The 27,663-nt window shown below is 45.8% G+C and overlaps 1 protein-coding gene across 1 annotated transcript in view; it reads right to left on the bottom strand.

Moving 5' to 3' along the window:
- FGGY (FGGY carbohydrate kinase domain containing) overlaps positions 1–27,663 on the bottom strand; it is a 183,723-nt gene that overhangs the window by 134,864 nt on the left and 21,196 nt on the right. The window lies entirely within an intron of this gene.

The following is a 27,663-nucleotide window of genomic DNA, read 5'->3' as shown; positions in this document are numbered from 1 at the left end:
CATGGCTACACTTGCGAGTTACAGCACTGTAAATCCGCCCCCAGCGCTGTAACTCACTCCCTGTCCACACTGGCAAGGCATTTGCAGCGCTGTATCTCCATGGTTGCAGCGCTGCATGTACTCCACGTCCCCGAGAGGAATAGCGAGTATTGCGCTGCCGCTGCAGTGCTGCGGCGCCAGTGTGGCCGCCCAATGCGCTGTGACTGGCCTCCAGAAGTATTCGGCAGTATCCCACAATGCCTGTTCTAGCCACTTTGGTCATCAGTTCAAACTCTACTGCCCTGGCCTCAGGTAACCAACCATGTGACCCGCCCTTTACATTCCCCGGGAATTTTAAAAATCCCCTTCCTGTTTGCTCAGCCAGGCGTGGCGTGGAGTGCTATCAGCGAATCTTTCCAGGTGACCATGCCTCCACATGCCAAGCGAGCCCCAGCATGGAGCAATGGCGAGTTGCTGGACCTCATCAGTGTTTGGGGGAGGAAGCTGTACAGTCCCAGCTGCGCTCCAGCCGTAGGAATTACGATACCTTTGGGAAGGTATCAAAGGACATGATGGAAAGGGGCCATGACCGGGACGCCCTGCAGTGCAGGATTAAAGTGAAGGAGCTGCGGAGTGCCTACCGCAAAGCCCGCGACGCAAACGGCCGCTAGGGTGCTCCCCCCGCGACCTGCCGATTCTACAAAGAGCTGGATGAGATACTTGGGGTTAACCCCCCCTCCACTCCAAGCACCACCATGGACACTTCGGAGCCGGTGGGGGGGGGGGGAGGAGGAGGAGGAGGAGGAAAACAGGAGTGAGGGTGGTGGGCCAGATGGAGACACCCAGGAATCCCTGGAGCCATGCAGCCAGGAGCTCTTCTCGAGCCAGGAGGAAGGTAGCCAGTCACAGCGGCCGGTACTTGGTGGAGGACAAACAGAAGAGCAGGTTCCCGGTAAGCGGTTTTTTGTTTCGGGAAGGAATTTTTTCGGTGCGGGCTCTTTGGGAGAGGAGAGTTAGGCATGCATGCCTAGATGCGGAATAGTGCATTGATGTGGTTTATCACATCGCGGTAATCGGCCTCGGTAATCTCCTCGAATGTCTCATCCAGAACGTGTGCAATGCGCTTGCGCAGGTTTATCGGGAGAACCACCGTGGTCCTTGTCCCAGCCAGGCTAACGTGTCTGCGCCACTGTGCCGCGAGGGGCGGGGGGACCATTGCTGCACACAGACAAGCTGCATATGGGCCAGGGCGGAAGCCGCATTGCAGTAGAAGACCCTCCCTTGCTTCCCAGGTCACCCCCAGCAGCGAGATATCGTCCAGGACGAACTCCTGTGGAAAATGTTGGGACAGTGTTCAGTGTAGGTGCACCCTGAAGCTGTTGGTTCTCCCCAAGGCACAGAAACCCAGAGGACAGTGCAGCCCTGAAACAATCAGGTCCCCTTACTTACCATTTTGAGGCTCCCGTGGGATATGTGTGCTCTGTTTCGGACGGGAAAATTATGCTATTGTGTAGACCCTGTGTGTTTTCTACTCCTTAAGTGCGGGGGAAACCATTACTCTGTCTGGTATAAACAATGCTGCCTCTGTTAAATGTTGCATTTTGCCTATACAGCTGCATCAACCTTGAGACCTCAGCCGTCCCTCTTATCGCCTGCTCAGAGACTGCAAAGACTCAGGAAGAGACCGCGAAAAAGCAAAGAAGACATGCTGCAAGAAGTGATGCGGCAATCTATTAAAGGGAATGAGAAAGCACAGAGCTGGAGGGAGAGAGAAAGCAGGATCCGCCAGGAAAACGCAGCGCACCGGCGGCAAAGCACAGAGCACCGGCAGCAAAGCACGGATCGGCTCATAAGCATCCTGGAGCGCCAAGCAGACGCTATCCAGGAGCTCGTAGCCATGCAGAAGGAGCAGTACCACAAACGCAAACGCCACCCCCACCACAGCCCTTGTCCCAAAACTCTTTCCGTTGTGCCCCACTGTCACCTCCAACCCACTTTCCCCAACTTCCGTGTTCTTCACGCCACCCGCTGCCTCCAACACCAGTATCTTCACCACCCAGCCCTGAAAACCACGACCCTTACCCTCTGCACTCAACCCCCATCACCATGCAATACAGCTATCCTGAAGTGCAGCACTCACTGCACAGCACACCAGACTGGACATACGCGAATCTGTGATTGTACCGTTCCCCACTCCACCCCCTTGTTTCTTTTCAATAAATGGATTTTTTGGCTTTGAAAACATTCTTTATTATTGCATAAAGTAAAAGACTCCTTAGCCCAGGAAATAAACAGGCACTGCAAGTCTGCTTAGCAAACACTGATTCCTAAAGATTGGAACTACTGCACTTCACTCCCGTGCAGGGCACCAGATATCACTGCTGGTTTTCAGCCTCAAATTGCTCCCTTAAGGCATCCCTAATCCTTGCAGCCCCGCGCTGGGCCCCTGTAATAGCCCTGCTCTCTGACTGTGCAAATTCAGCCTCCAGGTGTTGAACCTTGGAGGTCCATGCCTGAGTGAAGCTTTCACCCTTCCCTTCACAAATATTATGGAGGGTACAGCACGCGGATATAACTGCGGGGATACTGTTTTCAGCCAAGTCCAGCTTCCCATACAGAGATCGCCAGCGGGCCTTTAAGCGGCCAAAGGCACACTCCACAGTCATTCGGCACCGGCTCAGCCTGTAGTTAAACCGTTCCTTGCTGCTGTCAAGGCTCCCTGTGTAGGGTTTCATGAGCCACGGCATTAACGGGTAAGCGGGATCTCCAAGGATCACAATGGGCATTTCAACTTCCCCTACCGTGATCTTCCGCTCTGGGAAAAAAGTCCCGGCCTGCATCTTCCTGAACAGCCAAGTGTTCCAAAAGATGCATGCGTCATGCACCTTTCCGGGCCAGCCTGTGTTAATGTCAATGAAACGCCCACGGTGATCCACAAGCGCCTGGAGAACCATAGAGAAATACCCCTTCCGATTAACGTACTCGGATCCTAGGTGGGGTGGTGCCAGAATAGGAATGTGCGTCCCATCTATCGCCCCTCCACAGTTAGGGAACCCCATTTGTGCAAAGCCATCCACTATTTCCTGCACGTTACTCAGAGTCACAGTTCTTCTGAGTAGGATGCGATTAATGGCCCTGCAAACTTGCATCAACACAATTCCAACGGTCGACTTTCCCACTCCAAACTGGTTTGTGACCGACCGGTAGCTGTCTGGAGTTGCCAGCTTCCAGATTGCAATAGCCACCCGCTTCTCCACTGGCAGGGCAGCTCTCAATCTCGTGTCCTTGCGCTGCAGGGTGGGGGCGAGCTCCTCACACAGTCCCATGAAAGTGGCTTTTCTCATCCGAAAGTTCTGCAGCCACTGCTCGTCATCCTAGACTTCCATGACGATGTGATCCCACCACTCGGTGCTTGTTTCCCGAGCCCAAAAGCGGCGTTCCACGGTGCTGAGCATGTCTGTGAATGCCACAAGCAATTTCGTGTCGTACACGTTACGCGGCTTGATAGCATCATCGGACTCCTCACCCTCACTGTCACTTTGGATCTTAAGGAATAGTTCGACAGCCAAACGTGACGTGCTGGTGAGATAAGTCAGCATACGCCTCAGCAGTTTGGGCTCCATTTCCCGCAGACAGATCGCGCTGCACAGAAACCGTTGAAAGATGGCGCCAAAGGTGGACGGAAACAAAGGGATTTCTGGGATGCGAAGCGATGCATCACGGGGCGTTGGGACAGGACCCAGAATGCCCTGCACCCACACCCCCTTCCCACAACCCACGGCGCCAGAATGGGAAAAGGTGCTCTGTGGGATAGCTGTCCATAATGCACCACTCCCAATGGCGCAGCAAATGTTGCAAATGTGTCCACGACAGTGCGCTGGGCAGCTGTTAGTGTGGACAGACTGCAGCGCTTTCCCTACTCAGCTGTACGAAGACAGGTTTAACTCAGAGCGCTGTACAGCTGCAAGTGTAGCCAACGCCTTCAACTACAGACTTGAAACAACTGCTTACATCACAAAAAAATTCTTCCAAGGCCCACTTGCATTGATGTGCTGAAGGCTTGGGTGAAAATCTCCTTTTGTACACTAAGCACAGCTCACTATCTCCATTACTTCCCATTAGCAATAATTCTGTGGGCCACTGAGAAGTACTAATTTGGGGTAAAATTTGCCTCTGTTCAGAGGGCCAGCACAAGCCTCTGTATCCTTTAAGTCCCTCTTAAGCCCTCTTTTGAGGAATTAAAATGGGCTTGATGCACCTGGTTCTGGGCTGAATTTTACACTTTGTGAAATATGAGTACATGAAACAAACAATAAATTAAAAAAAATATCAAGGCCCCAGCCTCATAGAAATCACATAATGTATTGTGTTCAACATGTGTAGGTTAGTTTAATGTATAAATAATCCATAACAGATGTCAATGCTGTATAGTGTATTTTGTAATACTAGTGTAGCCTAGTTTATAGCCCTTTGGTATTACATTTACACTAAGAAGAGAGGAGAGACCACGCCTTTTGGGTGAATTATAAAGTGTGTGGATTAGTAAGGTCTTACTATACTATTTATAAAAGTCATTATGTAAATCAATAATACACCCCTACTTGGTTTGCTGGATTCCTTTCTCACCACTCAATCAAAAAAATAAATGGACCAAAACACAGCAGCAAAAGAAGGGGTACAGAAATGGGTCACAAAAGCCATAAGAGGCACAGAGACACTTCCATATGATTCCATCATAGGAGAGATAATAAGAGCTATACAAAACAACGAAAGGTATCAAGAAGACAAATCAGGTGCTCAAGTTTACCTTCTCTCATAATACAGGAGCAGGGGTACATTCAATGGGGCTCAAAGGCAATACATTTAGACTTGAGAAAAGGTCTAAATCAATAATCAATTTGTGGACCTCTCTGCCACAAGGTATCATTGAGGCGATGACCGTAGCAGAAACCAAAGAAGGATTAGAACATGTGAACATCCCCACTGTAATAAAGCTAGGCTATGTCTACACTAGCACTTTTGTTGGTATAACTTATGTCGCTCAGGGGTGTGAAAAAACCCCCACCGCTCTGAGCGACATAAGTTACACCGACAGAAGTGCTGGGGTGGACAGCGCTATGTCGGCAGCAGATGCTCTTCCGCCGACATAGCTATTGCCGCTTGTTGGCGGTGGTTTCATTATGTTGACGGGAGAGTGCTCTTCCTTCGCCACAGAACAGCTACACGAGCACTCTCACAGCCACAGAGCTGCATCGGCACAGCTGTGCCTCTGTAAGCTCGCTAGTGTAGACATGGCCTAAAGAGGCTATCGAATACAAACAGCTATAAACCAACCCTCAGCTGACTGGGGTTAGAAAGAAACATCCGTTACTGGAAGGTTAATTCACCATTGTACATAATAGGATTTTTATGCCTTCCTCTGGAGCAACCAGTACGGCTGCTGTTAGGTGAAAGATATTGGATTGGTGGGCCACGGGCTGCCCTGCTATAATAATTCCATGCATCTACCCATGGGTTCTCTGAAGAGTGGACATGTGGAAGACACATTGTGGAATTAATTGTGTGTTTGGAGCTTGGTTAATGAGCAACATAATTATCAGGGTTTTTAATTTAATGTTGAAAACAACTTAGTGGCCTAGGGGAGTGAGCATACACTGTGATCTCTGGCCTAAGCCTCTCAGGTGAGTTAAGTAATGCCTGAACTTGTCTCACGCTAAATGCTGCCAGAGGCATGGCTGAACCAGAAGGGTGGAGTTCACCACTATTCTAACCTCTGGTGAACTCTTTAATGCAGCTCTAATAACATCACTTAAGGCTTTTTCTTTCCCCTTCTTGAAACCTTAATTAAAATCAAGTAGTGAAAGAGCAAAGGGATGTGGCACTAACATTGATTTTAAATACCCTTTTCTCCTATTTAGCAAGGGAAAGAACAAAAAATGTACAACATGAGAATTTCCACATATGCATGTCCAGTGAAGTTTGCCTGTAACTGTGCAAGGTACTATGTAAGGGCTCATCTTACAAACACATACGCACATGAGTAACTTCAACTGAGTAGTAGTCCCTTGACGTCCATAGAATCATTTATGTAAGGAATAGTGTGTGTAAGCAATTGCAGGCTTGGGCCGAGTCTTGCAAACCTAGGTCTTGCTCACCCCAATAATCAAAGTCAAAGCGGATACGTCAATGTTTTACATACTTAAGCCATTTTCTTGAGTCTAACGTGGAAAGGGAGACTAGCATAGAAAGAAAGTTAGCACACTGATGTTCTAATATGGCTCTGGAGACTAACGGCCCATGCCCACTGCTGCAAGATGGAGACAGAAATCCTACGATCCTACTTTTATTGAATGAGTTTTCATGACCTGACTTACCATGGGTGGCGGGAGGGCGAGGAGGAGGGGCAGGCAGAAGGTTCATAACACTACAGTGATCAGAAGTATGCAACTCTGGGTTACAGCTAAAAATAAAAAAATAAATAAATGAAAAGCCAATGCCGGTCTACAGCTAAAGCCAAAAATCTGATATTGGTGTGGAACCTATTAAGGACTCACTCTACAGACTCAATAATTTAAGAGAAATTTCCTGGGAGGAACAGGAGGTTGTATAATCTAGAGGGAAACACTAGTAATCCCCTATGTCCTTAGGTACCCTGTTAGGTCACAAAGGTAGCTGGTCGGAATAGCCATTGTGAGCAAAACCATCAGAGAGTGTAACTTTCTTTTTTTGTGAATTGCTCATGAACTGATCCAGATTTCCATAACTAAAATTAGGGTGATGATATTTCTCTATGCTGAATATGGGATACCTGGTAAAATTACTCGTATTCAAGCGAGTTCATCGGCAATCAATCAGAACTATGCAGTACAAACATTCAAATTAACATCAAGTTGACTGAGCCCGCTAAAAAGAAATACTGTGTAGTTGGATTATTTTTATTTACCTTCTTATCTTTAAGGCTTTAGGGTTCACACAGGCAGGGGTGACACAAACAACCCTACCCCACCCCGCCCCTCCACACACACATGGGCAGGGGTGACACACCCACCCCCCCACACGGGCAGGGGTGAGACACACAGACTCCTGTACACCTCTCTCACATGGGGAGGAGGGGGGTTGACCAACCGACTCGACCCTCCTTGCCTGGTACTCTCCACCCTCCATGCCTAGCTGGCCTCCGGGACAGACCTGCTTCTCCTGGTACCTGGTGCCGCGCCTTCCCGAGGCAACAAGCATGTGTGGGGGCAATGCAGGGTCACATGCCCCCACTCCCCAGATTTCTGCAAGGGTTCACCACAGAATGTGGCCAGCAGCAGCCTTGCGGGAGGGAAGGGATGGAAGCTGGGGGGGCGGGGAGGCCTGGCCGTGTCTTTACAGAGCTCATCTCTTCTCCGCCTCCTGCCCCACACCCCTCACGTGGCTGGAAACAGCGTCTCCCTTTCTGCCTGCACAATGTCAAAAGGCAGCTAACACCTCCAGGCTGCTGCTGGCCACCGACATAACACAGCCGCTTCCGGATACTGTGCAGGCAGGAAGGGGTTAAGCCCTAAGGATGCATTGTGCACCAGGGCCAAGGGAACCTGACTGCAGGGGCTTCAGCAAACCCGTCCAGAGATACAAACTTAGATACAAAATAAAGGCTGCAAACCAGCAAAGCACTTATGTGCATGCTTTAATTTTAACAGTCAGGTGGCTCAGCAGGGGAGGGTATCTAGGGGACGGAGCAGCCCCGCGCTCACTGGGGGCAGGAGCAGGAACAGGCTGGAAATAGCTTCCCGCCCCCACTCCAGAGTTTAGCTGAGGGGTGGAGAGGCTTCCCTGTGCCAGCGCTGTGCGGGGCTTTGGCACATACAGGGCTCGGCTCCTCCTGGACAGCGCCCTGGACCGGAGGGTCTTGGACTTTCCCGGGGCCCCGGCCCAGCCAGAGGCAGTGGGGGAAGGAAGGAGCCTGCCAGCCAGGCTGTTGGTAAGCTGAGTGCTCTGATCAGGGGCTTGTTCTCCACACAGCACTGGGAGTGGGATGTGCCTCTCCAGGGGGACATGGAGGAGCAGCGGGGCTGGGGAGGGTGAAGGGGCAAAGCAAGGAGAGGACAGCGAGAGGGGAGCACATAAAAGGCCGATGGATGGGCAGCAGAGGCGACACATAATTGGCTGCCGCCTGGCGCCTCCCACACTCACCACCTACTGCAGCTCGGCACCAGCGCCGGCAGCAAACAGGATGGGGGACGGGGCCCTGCTGGCCGAGAGCCGGCACACAGCGGGGGCTGCACTGACAGACCAGCAGGGGGAGCGGCCAGTCCCGTGCGCTATGGCTTTGCCCTGCCACCAGCCTTGCACACTCACCCCCATCGTTTGGCCATGGAGCCCCCCCCCACACACTCACCATTGGTGGGCGAGCAGCTGGTGAGCAGGGATCTGGCCAACAGCAGGACCTGCCAGTACTGATGTGGAGGAGACAGAAAATACAGGACAATTTTCCTGTTTTTAAGAAAAAGTCAGGACACCTGCAGGAGGGCTTAAATACGGGACTGTCCCTTTAAAAATGGGACGTCTGGTCACCCTAAATTTGGTTGAACAATTTGCAGCCTATAGGTTGTTTGCAAACTTTTCCACTTTAACTACTCACTATTTATTATTTGTATTGTGTAAGTGGCTACTTAAGTCACCTGGTACCATTTCTGCTCTGACTGGATGACAAACTTTTAAGAAGAAAAAATGAATGATGTACATAGCAAAGCAGAGTGAATACTTTTCTTTGCATGCAGGTATACATAAAAGGAGCAACAGATCCCCCCACACATTCCAACAACCAAAAGGCTGTTTACACCAATGAACTTAGATACAAAATAAAGGCTGCAAACCAGCACCGCACTTATGCGCATGCTTTAACTTTAAGCATGTGCTTAAATGCTTTGTTGGCTAAGGTTCGAAAGAGAGGCACGAACATACTCAAACTGAACAGCAAGTCTAAACTGGATTGACTGCTTTGTTTTTACATCAATTCTAGATGCTAGTGAATACACATTTCTCTCAGTTTGGTGCCCATAAGACTGTTACCCACATCACAAACATACCAAGTAATTTGGTATAACTGTGTTCTTTGCTCAGGAAAGTCCCAAGAATGAAAGAGTCAAGGTGCTGCAGGCCAGGTTTGCGGTAGATGGGGCAGAGTAGCAAACTGATGTTGTTACCCCGCACATTGGACTGGATCCCCCCCCCCGCCCCGATGAGAAAACCCACAGATGAGGACTAAACCCTTCACAGATCCCTTTGCTGAGTTCCTCCCGCATCAGCCTGCCTAGTTCTTGCTTCCGCCTCGTCTTGGAACACTGCCCCATTGACCATAGCTTGCACGGTCTCAGGAAGGGGCCAGGGAGCGATGCCACAGAGTTGCCTGACCCTCCCACTTTTCCATACAGGAGACCCAAGTATGGTCGTGATCCTTGGAGTGTGGATTTTAGGCGTGCAATCTGGCCCTGTGAATGGCTCTCACCTGGTCCACTACTACCTTATTTCATGAGCACCTAATTTACCCTAAAAACTAAAAAGGAAGAACTTCATCAAGGAATGGGGTCACATTATCTGATATCAAAATGTTGAACTTGTAAAAAGACTGGGGAAAGGGCACCAAAATGGAAATAAGAAGACTGGGGGAGGTGGGTGGAGTTAAAAATAATAAAAGCCCCCAAGAGCACATCATATATTCATAGTTCTTGAATCATTAAAGCTCTGCATGACAGCTGTCATCAGCCCTGGAATGGCAAACTAGCTCATTTTTAAGCAGGAGTCAAAGTGGTTAAGCCCTAGGACAAATAACTTGAAAATCTAGGCATAAGTCTGATCTCAGAAAGTTTAAAGGAATGCAGACTGCCCAAAAACACAGCAGCTGTTTGTTTTTTCTGCTACCTTTCCAAGGTTCATGTCTGGAGTGAGGATAAACAGTTCTGAAAAAAAAAGTTATGTGGAGTTCAGACTTTAAGAAAATAAAACATCAGACTAGCATTTCTTACAGAGATATTTAAAAAAAAACCCTAAATTATTCAACTGTGTAAAATTTTTAGGTATGGCACAGAGAAACTGAAAGATGGATGGCTTAAGGCTTCGACATATTAAATACTTTCTGAACTAGTCTGCATTTTCAAAAGGTTGGCCCACTGAGGTTTCCTTGAGCAATATTCCTCCAAGAAAGGTTTCAGATTTATTTAATAATATGAAATTACACTACTTACAATACACACACTTTAATAAACTGACAAGTTAAAGAGCTGAAGATGATACCTTACAGAACTGCCTAGAGTAGTTTCTATCAATTTCGTGAATATCATATTCACAGGTTAATTTGTGTTGTGTCTACCTATGCTTTCACTTCTCTCCTCACCCCTCAACAATTCAGTATGAGTTAAACCAAATAAGCAAACTACTTCAGGTAGGAGAACAACAGGAAATGAACATTGCTTGATATGTTCTTCAAAGTTTGCTTTTTCATATGAAGAGCTTTACTTTGATCCACATTTACGGGGACAAAACCTTGAATAAAGAAAACATTTTAAAGAGGTATGAAGGGGCCAGTTTTGCAAACCCTTACTTACTGTTGTCAGTGAGACTCTTGCATTGAATAAAGGTTGGCAGTATTGGGGCCTATGCTATTACAGATGGCTCAGAAATAACACTGCATTTCAAGACCCACTGTGAATTTCTAGGCCTGGATATGTCAACTGTCCTTGCATTCAAAAGAAAGAATTCCCTATAGAACTAAGTGTGGAAAGCATCACAAGAACAGTGGCCTGAACTAAGTGAATTCTTATCTAGAGAGGTCTACAGCTGTACCCAAATCTGCTGTTATCAGTTCAGTATGTAAAACGGAGAATGATCAAGAACTCCATTGTGCCTTTAAGGCACAATCCTATGCTGGGGATATGGTGGATAAACACACCCTAGTAAGACCCAGGAAAGGCATCATGTTTTAAAGAGGGCAAGAGGGCATAGCAGCTATACCATTCTGCACCCTGCCAGTGCTGCTCTGTCTTGTGTGTGGGTGGACAGGGATGTCAGGCAGAAAGGTGGTCACTAGCATGCCCAGGCCCCCATCCCACCCTTCCTTGCCCACTGTGGAGAGGCTAGTACTGGCAGAAAGAGGCCACTGCTGACAGAATCCCTACCCTGGTGCAATTCTCGTGTTGAGGACAGTGTAAAGACCACATTATGCCCAATCTCTCCATGGGAACTCCTGCCACCTTACAAAGACAGGATATGCTCACACCAATTTTTTTGTTACAGTAAGATCACATTACAGTGTTGCTTTCCCCAAGAATCACTCACTAAATTAATTAAATACCAGCAATCAGTGACAAATCAACTTCAAAAAGCCAGAGTGCAAGTTCAGGTTTATATAAAGGAACCCAAAGTTTGGCATCTCAACCAATTACTTGTTCCTGCAAGAGTGGGATGGAAGTCACATGAGAACAGACTCCCTCTCATGAGATTTCTGCTACTTCCTAACCCTTCTCATGTGGTATTACAGTAGTACTTCTTACAGACCCAGCCTGAACCTGTAAAAGCAGAAAGTACACTGTGAAAGTGAAAATACCATGAGGAAAAAAAAGTTCTCGGTTTTTTCAAACCTCTAAAGAAGTTCAGCTCAGCTCTGGTTAAAGTTTTGAGAGAAAGCTGGAGTTAGGTTTTATAGAAGGAATGGGTGAAACAAGAACTATTTCCTGATTAAAAGTATCAGTGCCTTTGTCAAGTGACCAGGACATGCTCAAAGCTGAAGTCAGGCCTACTGGTGAGAGCTGGAGTCAGAGACCAGATGCCAGAGTCCAGGGTCAGAGCTGAAGTTAGAGGTCAGGAATCAGAGCCGAGTCAGAACAGGCTGGGGCCAAGACAGATGCAGGGCTGGGAACTAGGAGGGAGGGATAGCTCAGTGGTTTGAGCATTGGCCTGCTAAACCCAGGGTTGTGAGTTCAATCCCTGAGGAGGCCATTTAGGGATCTGGGGCAAAAATCTGTCTGGGGATTGGTTCTGCTTTGAGCAGGGGGTTGGACTAGATGACCTCCTGAGGTCCCTTCCAACCCTGATATTCTATGATTCTATCGCAGCCACAGAACTGCTGCTGGACTTAAGAGTGGATCAGCTGACTCTTTCCACCAATCAGGCAGCCCTACCACAGGCCAGCTGCGCTTGCTAGGTTGCCCCAGAGACTAGCTCTGCTGCAGGCCCTCCTCCCTGACACCTTTACGCCATATAGAAGCGCCTTAAAAGCCCCTTAAAAGCCCCATCTTGGGGAGGGCGCCACAGGCAACGCACAAACAGCTGTAAGGCTGCCTCCCATGTATACCATCACAAATAGCAACGTAGGGGGCATGGCAGAGATAAGAAGGGTATGCGGGGCAGAGCCACAGCATGCAGCACCACAGAGATTCCAAGCAACGCTGCAGCCTGTAGGCAGCCTGGGGTCTCTGCCCCCAAAGGGGAGGGCACCAGGGTGGCTTTAAAGCCTCAGAGAGACAGCACCAAAACTCACCCCTTATCTTCAACATGAAACTAAAACCCATGGTGATAAGCTGAAACTTTGAACATCTCGCACCCAGAAGAATGTAGTTCCTTCGGTAGACAGTGCATGTGACACTAATGAACACAACTTTTATTCTTTGCTGCCTTGCCCTGCTACCTTCACTGTTCCCCAGGGACTGACTTAAGAGAAGCAGATGGGCCTTACAATTAAAATGTAATTGCATGCAGCAGGTAATAAAAAATAAACACTCACGGAACTTCTTTGATTCCACAAGCACAAATAAACTTCACCTGCTGAAAAATGAATTACAATCTTTCATCTAACGAGCAGCTTAATGGAATGGCATTGGAATAAAGGAGGGAAAAAAGCCAATCCTCAATGATTTCACAGAACACATTATATACTTATATAATGCTGGTCTCACTATCTGGGAGCATCAATTTGCAACATACAGTAAAAGCGTACAGAATCATAATGTAAGTAGAGGCTATAGTCAGGCACTTACAGCAAATCAATAACCATATTTTACTTAGACTTCAGGTGGCAGATGGTCTACCACAATCAAGAAATGACAGAACATATAAGTTGAAATGTCTATGTTCGTTAGATGCATTCTTGAAAGCATTGTGCCCTTGATCTATGATGACTTTTACGGGCAGATGACAGGTCAACCATAAAAGTATGTTATTTTAAAGGTCACAGCACTGGCAAAACTGCTATCACTATTGTGGGCAAGGAGGGATCTGCCTTTGAAGTTTGAGCTGTTAGGATACTTACCCGTTAAAAGGCTCCTCTATGGACAAAGTGAATGCAAAAATAAATAAGCAAAAGAGTAATGCAATTTTAAAGGGATAGCGTAAGTTAACCCCTACATCCCCAGTGTAGTCAAAGGTATGATCAGAATTTCCAGTGAAAGTTACTAAAATTAACAGATTTGAACAGCTAGCCACTGAAAATAACACAGAACATTTATAAAACTGCATCCTAGGACAAGACTATTGTTACAACCATGCCGTGTTACAATAAAAAAAAAAAAACCAGGAGGGAAGATTGGTAGTGAAAGCATAAGTTTGGGAGTCAGGAGGAGTAGGCCATAATCCAGGCTCTGACACAGACTTGCTTTGTGAAGTAGGACAAGCCACATAGGCTGGGATTTTCAAAAATACCTACACGAGCTAGGTATCCAATTCCCACTGGAAGTCAATGAGACTTAGATGCCCAACTCCTTTAGGTACTTTTGAAAATCTCACCCTTAAAACACTGCCTTGGTTTCCCCAACTGTAAAATCAGGGTAATTCCTCTCTACTCAGACAGATATTTTAAGGCCTAATTCACTGAGACTTCCTCATATGCAAGGTACTGTACTATGGAAGGGAACAGTTTAAAAATAACAACAACAAAAGGAATCTCCCACTTTTAGATTTATTTGGAACTTGTGGCCACGTGGCAATTAATGTAAGCATGCTGTAATCCTTTAAGCATTGTGTCCAAGCACACACACACACACACACACTTTTAGATAGATAGATAGATGGATAGATAGATATTCACACACACAAATTGCATACCATATAGTATCTTTTTGTTTTATTGCTGGGAACTCTTTTGGCATGTGGATTATCGTACTCAGAAGCCTGTGTTTAGGAATTTACTGAGTAGTTGCGTTATATACATATACATATACATACAATAAACGTATTATTATTGCTGAAAAGGCCCTAAGAGAAATATAAACAAAGTTGCCTTCTATTCTATTTTAAATCTAGACAAAAATAGCTGCCATGACACCAGTGACTTCTGCTCTTGTTGACTGGAGAGGAGAGCTCACAAATGGAGATGGGTTTGTGCAGATTATCCACCCACAGTATTTTACACAAACAGGAGTTCAGAGAAGATGCCATGGAACTGTGATGGCCAAGGGCTTTGTACAGTATGTAAGCCCTGATGGAGTTCTCAGGTCATACTGCAATAGAGATCAGTAACAGAAATCATAACTATGTGATGTCCTAAGGGAGCCATGGTGCCAGGGGACAGCGCTGCGAAAACACAATCCCTCAACTGGGTTGGATCTACCATTCCCTGCCAGTTCCCAGGATCTGTGGGGTTTGGCCACCACCCACCCCCTCCAGTTCCTTAATAGAACCCCAATCCCACTCCCACTGGCTAGAAATTCAGTAAAGTGAATATCAGAGTTTCCTGGTCACCCTTCTGCAGACACTAGGAGAAAGGGGTTATTATCTGAACCTTAATAGAGAAGCTAGTAATTAAGATTTTCATATATATGAATATATATTACTCCAGCATATGATAAATGAGGAAAGGGTTGCTTAAATTCAGGCTCCTTTTCCTTGATGGAAAACTTTATCTTCTACTCACCCGAAATAAATGCTAATGACTAATATGGAAAAATGAAAGGTATAGGATCATTTTCTGTGGTGCAGTAATTTGTTTCTTCAAATCTTTCCTATGATGTACAAGGTTGCATTTAGAAGATGAAGGAATAAAAATGATTAACAAGAAGTGAATACATGAATTCTGATAGAAAGTGCTTAGGAACTTCTTACCCATCATTAGAAAGAAAGAACGAACCACTATCACCCTGGGCGAGATCAGAGCTTAACAGCCAACAGAACACACATTCAATCCCTGAGATCATTTTCCTGAAATAGAAAACTACATCTGTTTCTCAAATTTCACATCAAGCCACCGCATATAGCCCAAACTGCAGGGAACAGCAGAGCCAAGCCTGCCTTCGGGCTTGTGGGAGTAAGCACCAGAAAACAAGATGATTCTTTCACATCACCACATTCCTCATTTGCTATCTAAACTTACAAACACCCCTGTTGAACAGAATTTGTAGCGGGGTTGCTTATCAAGCAGTCTTTACTTTGTCAAATTAAGACACATTGCCTCGGATTAGTGAGACTTCTTGAGTTCAAAATGACTTCATGCTTGGCTTAGAGTTCAATGTCTCTGTGGCAAGCTGCCAGTAATACATCTACTACAGCTCCTGCCCCCACTCCTTTTCTATACTGACCTAGCTGACTTTTTCCTAAAGGCAAACAAGCACAATACAAAATTAAGGGTCTGGCGCTGTCACTGTTAATTAAGAACCCAAACACCTTTTAAAAAAAATCTTTATAGAAGTAACCATGTATATAAGATGTGAATGTAAACCCTTGAAACATATTGAGAGAGCGTATTTAAAGGTGTTAAAAACTTGGAATGCAATTTCATTCCACTGTACAGCTATAGCTAGACATTACTAAGGCCCTACTAAGAGGAAAGATCTGAAAGTCATTTGGAAAACACATCAGTTTCTCTTGCTAATGTTTTGTAAAGGACATTTGTACAATAACAATAGCTAGCATTTTCTGTTTGCCTGTATGCTTCCTGGCAAACATTCATAATACATGTTAACAATTTTTATAACCAAGACACAAACAAAACTCCTGCAGACTACTTAGTAACTAAAGACCCCTAGGACACAATCTTTTAAAGGGACATGTCAACTTGAAATCTAGTCAATTTCTAAAAATGAGTTAAGTCATGTCCTGTACCGCACCTGTCCTTGAGGCCCCTGCCAATTTTTGTGTGTATACAATCATATTTTCCTATTTTAAAGCATGTTTCTCTCCCCTCTTGCTGTGCATACAGAAAGAAGTGGAAAGTAACTGCCTATAAAAGGAGAAAACAGTGAAACTGTTTATATACAAATTGGTATCAAATGCACAAAGTAAACAAGCTAGTAATAACTATTCCTCTTTAATTTCTTTCAGTTATAGACATCTTAGATGCTAGTTGTAATAGTAATAGGTGCAAACTTTCAGACACAGTGTGATTTTTAAGTTGACAATTTCCCTTTAAAGTTTTGATTCTTTCTTCAAACAGCCATGATACTGGCACAGAAAGAAACAGGAATAAAATGAACTTAAAATAAACTTTTTAAAATATGGGGGGAAAGTCTGGAACATAGAGAGAGACAAAACCTCTTTGCAGGGAGGTCTCAATTCTGCTCCCACTGAAACCAATGACAAAAATCTCAAATGATGTTGATGGTAACAGGATTGTGACCATAAAACAGACATTCACTGCCAGGGTAATAAGTGCCTTGAAATACAAAAGGTCGATACCTTTAGAACTAACACTACTCAAGTAACTGGAGTCTTGTTACTTTATGTCTAATTTTCTTATTTTAAAATAGAATTTTCTGGTCCAGTTTGCCAGTTAAACAGAGTTTGGTTAATACTAATGAGAAATTAAGGTGATTACTTTGACCATCAGGAGAAGGGACTATATTATTCCAGAAATACAAAAGAAGCAAAGAATTACAGGGATGCATCCAATTCACCGACTCATCCAAAACTACTATGAAAGACGTCTTGAATATGGATAGGCCAAGGACAGAATGGACATGGAGCCTGAACTCCGCTCCCAACACTAATAATAAAAAAAAATAATAATAGCTAGCTAGTATATCATGCTTTTCATCATCAGATCACAATGCTCTTTAAAAAGGAGGTCAATATCATTATCCTGGTTATACAGATGGGGAAACTGAGGCACAGAGAGGGGACATGTCTCACCCAGCAGGCTAGTAGCAGAGCTGGGAGTAGAACAGAGGTCTCCCGAGTCCCAGTCTATCCACCAGTCCACACTGCTTCCACTAGGCCATACTATAGATGCACAATTCCAGTAGGTCACACTACAAGTACAGTTATATAATGGACACAATTATCGCACACACTGCCACAAAAAAAATAAATTAAAAAATGGAGGGCTCATGAAAAGAAAAAGACGTCCCAGCTTCCCCACAAAACAGGAGTCACCAAAACCCCTCTCCTCAATAATGAGGGCATTCCCTCTCTTTCAGGCATAATACTTTTCTACCTCAGGTCCTTAGCATGGCCGTATGAAACATGTCACTGTTTCCACACTGGTGAAAGGGGCAACTGAACTAGTCTCAGATGGCCACGTTCTGAATTCACTAAAAGCATGGAAAACAGGGACAATCACGAAAGGGAGTGGGTCTCTCTCTTGGTTTGGAAAAGGTTCAGTCATAGGGCAGCATACTGTCGGCTCTGGCACAGGAAGTTCACGGACACTTTGTCTGTCCTGCTTAAGAAATTAAAATAGCATCCCTTCTTCCCTAAGATAAATTCCCTTTTTCCCCAAATGATTCTGTGTCTGAAGTCTTGGGTTTCATTTTATAAACAGAACCCCAAACTCCAGCACAATGGAGGATATTGCCTCTGCCACATGGGCCATGATGCTAATCAGTGCAGCCTTGTAAAAGATGCCCAGGCCCTTTTCTTTCTAGAGAGAAGCCTGATTTTTGGACCAGGCATCTTTTGAAGTTGGCACAGAATGTAAACAAGGAGAAGCTGAACACCAGAATCCCAGCCAAGGAGTATTCATTAGTCATCATGGCAGTGCTGGGAAGGAGGGGGAGGGAAGTTGACCACAAGTCTCTGAGCTGATCCGGTACTGCATCTTATTAACCTCCTTAAAAAGACACACACTCCTCTCAGAGAGTCCTGTGGCACCTTTAAGACTAACAGATGTATTGGAGCATAAGCTTTCGTGGGTGAATGCCCACTTCGTCGGATACATGCATCCAACGAAGTGGGCATTCACCCACGAAAGCTTATGCTCCAATATATCTGTTAGTCTTAAAGATGCCACAGGACTCTCTGTTGCTTTTTACAGATCCAGACTAACACGGCTACCCCTCTGATACTTGACTCCTCTCAGAGAATCATTTCACTTCAACCAGCCTGTTCCTTCTAATAAATTCTCTAACAAGCACCAATTTCCCCCCACAAACTCTCTCTCTTTCAAGTTTTCAGCACTGAACTATCTACCGACCTACATGTGGTACTCAATATAGCCCCCCACTACCTTGCCTTGAATGATTTATCCCCACAACCTGTCTGTGAGGTAGGGAAGTGCAATTATCCCCATTTTACAGGGGAGGAACTGAGGCACAGAGACAAAGTGACTCGCCCAAGGTCAAATGAGAAGACTGTGGCAGAGCAGGGGCTTGAACCCAGCTCTTCTAAGTCACTGACTAGTACCATAACCACTGGATCATCCACTCTCCTGTTTTACTAATAGCTTCCATTGTTCCAAATAAATCAGGAGATGGATACTGCCTTCTGTTACACTGGTGCACATCTGAATTAACTCCTTTGGCATCACCGGAGTTATTTTGGAGTTAATGCTGTGTAACAGAGCAGAATCTGACCCTAATGTTGTGCAACTGTTATAAAAGGCTCAGATCCTCAGTTGGTGTAAACTGGCAGCTATTCCAATTTACACCAGATGAGGAACTGAACTCAGGTGTTCAATAGATTTTCTTTCTCTTGAGATCATGCTATCTCCTTTCAGTCTGGCCTGTTTACAGGAATTTCTGTTTTTTTAATATATATTATATACATAGTAAATCTAATATTAGTTGACCATGTCTCACCAATGTTTCTTAAAGACCATAAACATCTGCCTTTGGGTCTGTGTAATGTAGACAATGCCCATAAATGTACGAATCAGCTTCTTATAGAAATTATTTTATTTGGGCCAGGTTCAGACGCTGAGATCTCTGTGAGGAAGCCATCTGCAGATAATCTCTGAGACCCCACACAGAAGGGGAAGGATCAACTGCCTGCACGACAACATCTTCTCTTCTAGAGAGTCCAAGGGGCCAGTAGCTAGAGAGTAATTAAGCAGGGTCTCTCTGCAGGCCTTTTTTTTTTTTTTTAAAGGCTGATCAAATTTAGTGTCAATCATTTTGTTTGAGTGAACCATGCAGACTTTCAAATGGGATCTGACCCTTAGGTCTGCTCATCCCATTCTAGACTTCTCAAGTTCTTACTTTTACTTTCCCAGCATTTCTACCTTCCTATGTACAGTAGGTAACTGTATTCTTTCTTTTACAAGCACACCCAGTGCCACGTTGGACACACTCCACCTCTGTTATGGATCAGTTGATATTCTTAACTATGATTCCAAAGCCTGTTCCACAGCTTTAATTTTTTTTAATGGTTCATCTTAAGCCAAATAAATCGACTGGAGCCTCTACCTTTCCAATGAGTGAATTGCTTGTAATTAGAGATGCCCCCGAAGCAAAATCCTGGATCAGAACACCCCTGATGTGGAAATTTGGATGTGGATCCAGATCTGACTTTGAAGCCCAGCCCCATTCTTGTTTGTGTTGCAGTCCTTAAGGAGATTTCAGAAGTTCTCTGTGTATCTCTATGTATCTCTGACAAGAGTTCTCCATCCATAATACAGTCACCTGTAGCTGGACCAATTGTGCATGGAAGATTATTTTTAAGCTACCTTGACTCAAAACACCATATAAAGAAAAAGTTAGAGGTAATAGGTGGAGGAGGGTGGTGGTGAGTCATACTCACCATGAGTAAAAGTACTGAGCCTTTGAAGAGCATTACTAACACATCTGAGAAAAACAACTCTCTCCTCCTCTCCCCCCCACAATAGCTTTGTTGGAACAAGCCAGGTGAAAATCTAAATGTCAAGACTGATGCCTATCCTTTCTATATTAAAAAAGTATCCATACAATTTTTTAAGGTAGAACCGAGCTGGGGAAACACATCAATCCTAAGAAAAGCAGCACTGCATATCATTTAGAACAAAGGCCTTATTTTTCATTGTTCCGAAGTAGGAATCTTAGAAAATGAATACATTTTTGTATAAGGAAGATCCCAGACAATAATCCTCTGTGAACAGCTGGAGTTTACTGGAAACCTCTAAAAATACAGCAATTTTGAACTCGTTCTATGCAGCTACTGGATGCATGGTGTCTATCATCAAGACGACTAGTGACAAAAGGTAGTTGTTCAAATCTCAGTATATGTTTGAGCTGCCTGCCTTCAGGTATAAAGCATATAAGGACATTTCTGTGGATTTTATGTAGATCCATAGTACAACTCGTAGATATGCAGTGAGGGGGATTCAAGCCATTAAGGATTACTCAAAGGCCAAAGATATACAAATTTAAGCTTACAAACACACTAAACTGTTTAAGTACGCAGTTCCCTGATCCTGAATGTGCCAGACAGGGAGGACTGCAAAGATTTATACATGTGATTAACTCTACACACTGTGAGTAGTCCCACAGAAGCCAAAGGGGATACTCACAGTATGTAACGTACGTGTGAAAGTCTTTGAAGAATCAGGGCTCAGACCTGTACAAATGATAATGAAGCAGGAGCAATGGGGTGCATAGAAATGGAAACATTTCGCAACAAAAATCCCTTCAGGATCATAGTTACTCTACCAAGGTATCCATCAGCAAAAACTTACAAGATTCCTCCTTTATTGTGGCCGAGTTCTGCCACTTTTACTCACACTGACTAGTACTGTGCCTCACTCTTAGTAGTCCCACTGAGAAAGGGTGCAAGGATCTGGCCCTTGATTTGTTCACACTTGCACAGCACTTTGAACATATGAAGTACACAGTACATTTGGAGTATACACCAGTATTCTACAGTATCATTCATAACAATTGGTGAGATTCGGCCCAGCACAGAATTCACAAACCAGCAGAAGATGGGCCCAACACAGCTTTAAGCCACCAGTGTGCCCGCCCAAGTCTGGCGCAGAACCGAATGTAACTCAGACAACTCTGGAGATCCAGCTAACTTATGGCAGCCTGTCGCCAGCTGATTAGGGACAGCATCATTGCTGAGAAACTCCATAGCATTACCCCTGACATAACATTCCCACTCAAGCCCTGTCCCTAGCATGCCTCTTATGACCGGGTTTATAAATGGAGTCTTGATGACAACCTGATGTTGTCTTCCTTAGTTCTTGCACCTGGAGAATTCTCCTATCTGGATCGGAGGGGTTTAGACTCATTTTCTGCCTCTTCCAGCCTCTTTACCTGGTGCACCAAGGGCTGGAGAGGAGGCTGCAAATTTCACCCAATAAGCTTACAATAGCATTACTGTAGTGCTTGGACCATCGTAGTAGAATATTGTGGTTTATTTATCAGATCTCTCTACCCTCGCATTATTGTTATTTGTATTGCAGTCATGTCTAGGGGACCCAGTAAGCGACTGGAGGCCCATTGTACTGGACACTGATCACAGAAAGACTGTCCCAGCTGCAAAGAACTCACAATTTCTTATCCAACAAAAGACGACAGGCAGATGTAACAAAGAGATGGGAGAGCACCAGGTAACAGTAAGAGGACTATGGTTAGTGCAGGAAGCAGTGATCACAGCAAACCACCAGCCTACCTACAGTCTAGCGTTTTGTGGAAAATCACAGCAGCAGTGAGTTTTAAGGAGTGATTTGAAGGAAGACACAATAAGAGGCTTTAACCCATAAGGGCAGCTTTGTCATCTCGTTATCCTGGTTTCCATCAATCTTCCTTACTACTGCAGCAGCAGTTGTTACCAAACACTTGGATCCATCAGGTATTACAGGCAGGATGGCTGCAGACACAGTGAAACCCTTGCAATTTAATCGGATCATTTGTTTCCCCAAGAGACTTAAGGATTAGTCAGCATGACAGTGAAGTTTTCCTTTTAAGTCTGGGGGAAGACTGTGCTGTTCTTTCCCATCTGCTCTCCCAAGCTGCAGAAGGCTGGAGGTTAAGTGATCGCGTTACAAAAAAACAAACAAACAAAAAAACCACAAGGGATAGAAATATTTTCTTTAAAAACTTTCTGCCAACACTATCCAAGAAGAGGATGAGTGGCCCAACTCTTGTACCCCTAAACTGGCATCATGACTGTAATTAAGAGAGATGACCGCTGGCTCAACATACTAAACGCCGGTGACTTGATCCTCCTACTTTCAAAGCTGTTAGTCTGTATCCTAGCGGGGTCAGGTTAAGATTGAATTACAGCACAAGCAGCTAGTTTCTGGGTCTGAATGTGCCAGACAGGGAGGACTGTTGTTCCTCAGAGGAAGAGAACATTTAAAAAAAAAAAAAAAAAGGAGGATCTCTTTTACACAGAGTGTGACTGCCAACACTGAAAGCGGGAGGGAGGAAGAAGGCCCGGGAGTACTGTAACTTGATGCATCACTGCTATGGATTTCTCTCCTCTTAACAAGGTAAAAAATAGCTTTTTTAACACCCCCCCCCTCCCCGTTTGAAACCATCTCCCTCCTTTAACAATGATCTGGAAATGCCGTGTTTCAAGAATTTCCCTGTGTTAGAGTTACACACAATGTTCAGATAATACACGGAGTGCACTATCTTTAGCTTCCCAAGTCTTCACCATGCTGAGAACATTTCACGTTTTACTCATGTATTTTTTTAAAGTATTAATCATCTGGCCCCGTGGCCTAGTTGTAGAGCCCAGTGTGTTTGGGGAAAAGGGGGGTTGATTCCCACTCTGCTCTCTTACTCACCACGTTGTCAGGGGGTGACGTACTACAGAGGGCACTCATACCCCAATGAAAAATAGCTCAAAATTATCCTCTCCAGCTTGCTAGGTAGAATCACTGGAAGACTTCAAGGACTTATAGCCAGGTAAGGGGGTAGCAACAGGCACATATCCTCTGTGCACCCAGGAGCTCTAGGAGGAAGCCCGTCTCACAGTGCTGTCTATGGGGTGGCAGGTCCTGCCCTATGCCAGACTCACAGACAGGGACAATGCAAGGGAGGGGCAGGAATGGTCACATGCCCTAGACGCCGGGGGGGGGGGGGCACATTCCAGAGGGAGGCGGGGAGTTACAGCTGTGCTCAGGTACGTGCCTCAGGTCAGGAGGAGAGTGCCTGGCCTGTGCTCTGCAGCTGCTTGCCCTGCCCTGGTGAGCTTCTTTCTTGCATCGAGGGGGCAAAATGGGAGGGAGGAAGGTGGGGCTGCTGGGGATACTGGGAATGATCGTGGGGGATCATGGGGGGTCAGCATAGGCCAGGGCTGGGAGTCGGGAGTGGGTGGGGAGGGGGGTGGCTGCAGCAAGGAAACAGCCATGTGGGCCTGGATTAGGGTTACCATATTTCAATACTGCAAAAAGAGGACACTCCACAGGGCCCCGGCCCCGCCCCAACTCCGCCCCTTCCCCAAAGTCCCCGCCCCAACTCCGCCCCCTCCCCTGAGTACCCCGCATTCCCCCTCCTCCCTCCCGCCCCCCGGCTGCTGCTGCGCTGGGGAAGTTGCTTCGGCCCCCGCCGGGGTGGTGAGCGGCGGGAGCCGGGAAAGTTGGAGCCCGGGGAGGAGGCGGCTGCACGCTCGGATGCCGCCCGCCGCCTCTGTGCCCCTGCAGATCGGGGGAGTTGTTAGTTTTGCTGCAGCCACTCCACTTGCACTCGGGGTCCCCCGAGCGTCTTTTGCCCGAGTGCGAGTGGCTGCAGCAAAACTAACAACTCCCCCGATCTGCGGGGGCACAGAGGCGGCGGGCGGCATCCGAGCGCGCAGCCGACTCCTCCCCGGACTCCAGCTGCTGCTGCGCTGGGGAAGTTGCTTTGGCCCCGGCGTGCGATGGAGAGTAGCGGGAGCCGGGAAAGTTGGAGCCCGGGGAGGAGGCGGTCCCCTTACCATGCCTCCCTATTTTCCCGGACACGTTCGGCTTTTTGGAAATTCCTCCCGGACGGGGATTTGAGGACCAAAAAGCCGGACATGTCCGGGAAAATCCGGACGTATGGTAACCCTAGCCTGGATGGATGGGCATCTGGTATTTTTTTAAAGATTGAAACAAAGAGAAGCACCGAGGACCTCTCTGGCTTGTAGGAAAAGAGTGGGGTAGAGTCCGTGTATGTAGTGGTAGCCCAGGGGTGAATGCTTTCCCACTCACTCCATTGCCCTCCCAGAATTCCAGGTCAGAATTAAAATACCCTGGATTTCCTCCCTCACATGATGAATCCCTTAGGATTAATTATGGTAGGACCACAATTCCCAGGGATTTTCTGTTCAGGCCATCGTGTCTGCAGCCAAGTGAACTTCACCTTGCTAAGGCCCCTACTATTGGGGTTGACAAGAGCAGCTCAAGGCCATGGGCCAGCTGAGTTCTCTGGGCTGGGGTGTAACTGCTTGAGCTCTCTGGTTGGATGCTCAAGTGGTTTGAACTGGGACTTTCTAACATGCCCAGTGCCCCTTCCTTGTTTCCTTGCCCCTCTTCTGAATGGGCAGGTCTAAACTGGGGAAATAGGCAGTGTTTAAAAACGTGTTTCCTAACGTGCTTGAACTATCACGTTTTTCAATACAACCTATTTCCTAGTCTAGACAGGGTGGGCCAATGTCATAGCCCCACATTCCATTCTTCGCTCAGGTATAGGCTTTAAAGAGGGAAATTGCTCTATTGTATAGTAAGCAGGGCTGTGGGTGTGTTTTCCAGCAATGTGTCTTTTGGTTTTCATTATTCACCCTCTCTCATAGCCTTGAGACAGAAGCAGTTACTGACTGTAGGGTCCTCTGAGAGCCACAAACCCCTCTTTTGTTTTTGCTGGGAGTGTGATTTGTAGCTAATGCTGGAAGAGCTGTACAGCATGTTTAGCTGACGGCCTCTTTTCACGGGATGCCCTTAGCAGCACATTCTAAGGTGGCACCTGATTTTATATGCAAAGTCTTTTGATTGAGGAAGTTTGGACAGGTCAGGTGGTTTGTTTGCATTAGCACTCTGGTTTCTGTAGGTCTACAGCGTATGCGCCCTATTCCCAGAGTAGCATTTTGGTGGTCTTGCTATGTAACAAGAGAGCCACTTCCAGCTCACATTGGAAATATAGAAAGTAGCACTGATGGCAATGGTTTCACTGCAAAGAGTTTGCCAAGAAAGGATAAGGACAAAGTGTTGTTAGCTGCTTTCTCCCACCAGGTGCAAAGTACACAGCAGGTATGCAGTGATCCTGAGTGTCACCTTACTGCATCCATCCCTGCAGTGGCTGAATGTTACATTCTATCACAATACGTGGATACCTAATAGGGGCTTATAAGTTAGAAGCTGTGAAAATACTGTATACGGAGTGGGGTATTAGAAGGTATGCTGTATTGTATACACTGGTGGTTGGAAGGTATGGCATATTGTGTACAGTGGGGTATATGGGAAGGTATGCTATACTGGATTGCATACAGTGAGATATTGAAAGGTATGGCATATTGTTGCACTTTGAAAGCTAGGGGTATAATTAATCTGTCGCAATTCCCCTGACTCCAGTGAAATTACACCCGGGGTAAAATTGGCCTTCTGCATCTACTGTGCTGGAAACCACTGTGTGGCATAAGGGAAAGCAAAGGCTTCTCAGAGGCAAGGAGGAGACAGAGCATGTGAGGTGAGGGAAGGGGAGGAGGCAGAGCTAACTGGGTATATCAGAGCTTCTCGGCTGGCTTAAGGTCCTTGGGGGATCTTTCTACTGGGCACAGTGGAGAATTAAGCCCAAATCAGTGAAATAAGCATCTTGGCCTGGTATCCCCATTTATATAGCTGTTGTTACAGGAAAACAGTTTCTTACATTTTAAAATAAGTGCTACAGAAGTAAAGCTGGATCCGCTGTCTCATTGGTTTGATGGGGATATAGCAGCTCGAGAGCATAAAATTCTCATTCACTTTAGCAGGGTTCAAAGCCAGCTAGATAGCAAGTCAATGACACATTTTTGTGCACCGCCTGAGCAAGACCTTGCTAATTTGCTTCTAAGTCCCCATTCTATTGTCCAAATTGCATGACCATAATCTTTAAATTGTGCCCCCTTACTATCAGCAGTTACTAGTCCCCTATGCTCACAGATGTGCCTATAAAGCACAACTAATCTTTAGCATTCTGTGAGCAGATGGAAAAGAACAGTAGTATCTCCCTTTGTCCAGTCTTCAGCCAGAAAGTCGGTGGCCAGAAGTGAAAGTCATGCATACTTTCACAAGGCATTGCCATGCATGATATCCTTGTTTGGAACCTTGGGATTCATGCTCTTGACACTAGTGTAAGTCAGACATGCTGTGGGGCAGCTGAGAGGGAAACTTCAGACTACAAGCTCTTTGGGGTAGGGAGTGTCTTTTTGTTGAGTGTTTGTATAGCAAAATGGGGTCCTAGTCTATGACTGGAGCTCATGGGAGCTATCTCATGACAAGTAACAACAATAGTAAGTAAGTTCTTACAATAAATAATACTCTTTGCCAGGGGTTGGTTGGTTTGTTTTAAACAAACCTGGTACTGGTCCACTCATGGAAATGAGATTCTTGACAACTGGCGGCTATTCTTAAGTAAATGGATAGACAGAAAGTCCTAACCTGAACGCAAAAGGGTGGGGGGCAAGGGAGACCTGTCCTATATTCCTGGGGAGGCTCAGGGTACATCTATGCTGCAAAAAAAGACCGGGGGCAGTGAGTCTCAGAGCCTGGATCAACTGACTTGGGTTCACACTATGGGGATAAAAACGTTCTGACGTTCTGGTTTGGGCTGAAGCCCGGGCTCAGACTCTCCCCCAAACCGGATTTCAGAGCCCGGAGTACAGCCTGAGTCAGAACATCTACACTGCTATTTTTAGCCCTATAGCACAAGCCCGAGTCAGTTGACCCAGGCTCCAAGACTCACTGTTGTAGGTCTTTTTTTTGCAGTGTAGACATACCCTTAAACTATGCCAGGCCTAATTCTCCTCTTACACTAGTTTTACACAGTTACAACTCCACTGACTTCAGTGGAGATATTCTTGACTTATACCACCCTGAAAGTAGGATCACGCCGTATGTATTTTTTAAATAGCTAGTATTGTATCTTACTAAACTTTCAAAAGTACTTGTACATCTGTGGTGTTATTCTCTCTTTAATCAGGATTTTAAATAATTTTCTCAAGGCAACACTATTAATTGCTCCCTACGATATACATAACACACTCGGATATTTGAGGTTAAAGTATGTGCTTTCCTGGGATGTTTTTTGGGAGTGATTTTATACCCATTGTTCATTTTTAACAAGATTTATTAGATCTCACACAGACTCAAAAAATAATTTTGTTTGGGGGTTTTTTTGGTCAAAAACTGCAGCAATTTCATTTGTCAGTGAAAAAAAATTTTAATGGACTACAACTTGAAATAGGTAAAGCAATCTTGCTTCTGTTCCAAAAATGGAGCACGAGATCAATTAACTGATGGTTGTAGCAACATACTGTATCTGAGGATTACAGCGCTCACTGGAACGACTGTGTTCAGGAATGTACACTGGAAGTAGGAGATAGATTCAAGATGTTTTTGAATAGGCTAAATCACATACAGAT

This window comes from Emys orbicularis, chromosome 8 (assembly GCF_028017835.1).
Source record: "Emys orbicularis isolate rEmyOrb1 chromosome 8, rEmyOrb1.hap1, whole genome shotgun sequence".
Lineage (NCBI taxonomy): Eukaryota > Metazoa > Chordata > Testudines > Emydidae > Emys > Emys orbicularis.
The sequence above is the reverse complement of the archived record's forward strand: the minus strand, read 5'-3'. Positions and strand labels throughout refer to the sequence as shown.